This window comes from Crocuta crocuta, unplaced genomic scaffold, assembly GCF_008692635.1.
Source record: "Crocuta crocuta isolate KB4526 unplaced genomic scaffold, BGI_CrCroc_1.0 scaffold750, whole genome shotgun sequence".
Classification (NCBI taxonomy): Eukaryota; Metazoa; Chordata; class Mammalia; order Carnivora; family Hyaenidae; genus Crocuta; species Crocuta crocuta.
In genome coordinates this window covers 647432-648720 of record NW_027529191.1, presented here as the reverse complement: position 1 = coordinate 648720, position 1289 = coordinate 647432, and positions in this window count along the sequence as shown.

The following is a 1289-nucleotide window of genomic DNA, read 5'->3' as shown; positions in this document are numbered from 1 at the left end:
CGTGCGGTCTTGAGAAGGGGGAGGGGCGTCCTCCGCGAGGCCGAAGCAGCGGTGTCCCGCGGGATCGCACACGCGGTGTGTGCACGCCTGGCCCCAGCTGCGTTGCTAACGTTTTCTGCTCTGCACATTTTGCTCTCACGCAGATGCCCAGACTCTGCTGCCGCGTCCGTCCTGGGACTGCTCTCCCGCATCTCCCCCGCCTGGAAGCCTTCAGCCTCTGATCTCGGCCTCCTCTGCATCATAGTCACGCTGTTCGTGTCCAGCTGGGCATGTCTCAGGGTTACCTCTGCGGACTCAGCTGGTGAAGCCTCCCATTTTACAGATGAGGAGCCAGAGGCCCAGGAAGGACAGGGACACCCGAGGCCTCAGGGCTCTAACACCTTGGGCGTGCACACGTCACCCCTGCACCAGGGCTGAGCCCAGGCAGACACTACTCTCTGCGTCAGCCTGAAATCTCCCCAGCGCGGGTCCCCTGGGGGTGTCGGGCTGGGGTCCCTGGGGGGCTCCTGTCCTCAGGGAGGCCACCCCCGGGGCAGTTTTCAGGGTGGAGTCTGATCCCACGCACACAAAGAGAAAACTCACATCAGTCAGCATGGCCTCCCGACTGGCACTCCCCAAGGGCCCCACCGGCCGACGACACCCTGACGCCTCACAGACTAGCCTGTGACAGCCAGCCCCGTGGAGGGAGCGCCGGGCGGAGGCACAGCCTTAACCACCCGGTGATGGTGAGTAAGGAGGAGGGACGAGCTCCATCGCGGATTCCAGAGCTTCGCCTAAGATGCATGAAGACAAGACTTCTTTGGGGGGTGTTAATATGCTCACAGCTCCCTCCTCACAAAAGTAGAATTTTGAGGTTTTCCGAGTCCTTATTTATTATTCATTGCCTTTCTCCTTCCACAGGAAAGCCTTCCATACCTTGGGGCTCTCTTGAGAGAACTTCCCTGTATCTCTCTCCAAATAAAATGGCAACAATAGAGAACGAAGGAAGAAGTGTAGAAGAAACAGGAATTAAGCAGAAAACATTTCTCTCCTTCCGAAACGGAAGTTCCTTCAATGCGGGGAAGTGGGTCTGGGGACAGAGCCACGTGAGGAAGGGGACACGGTACTGATGTCCTGTGCAGGTTCCCCTGGGCAGCCCGCTACACCTCCTGCCGCGGCTCCCGGGGGGGTGACCGTACAGTGCCCCTTCCTCCACCCACCTGGGGACAGTGGGCCACACAGCTGCAGCCTGGAGTAGGAACGTTTGGTAACATTTACTGAGCGCAGCGCACGGGGTCGGGCCCTGGGAA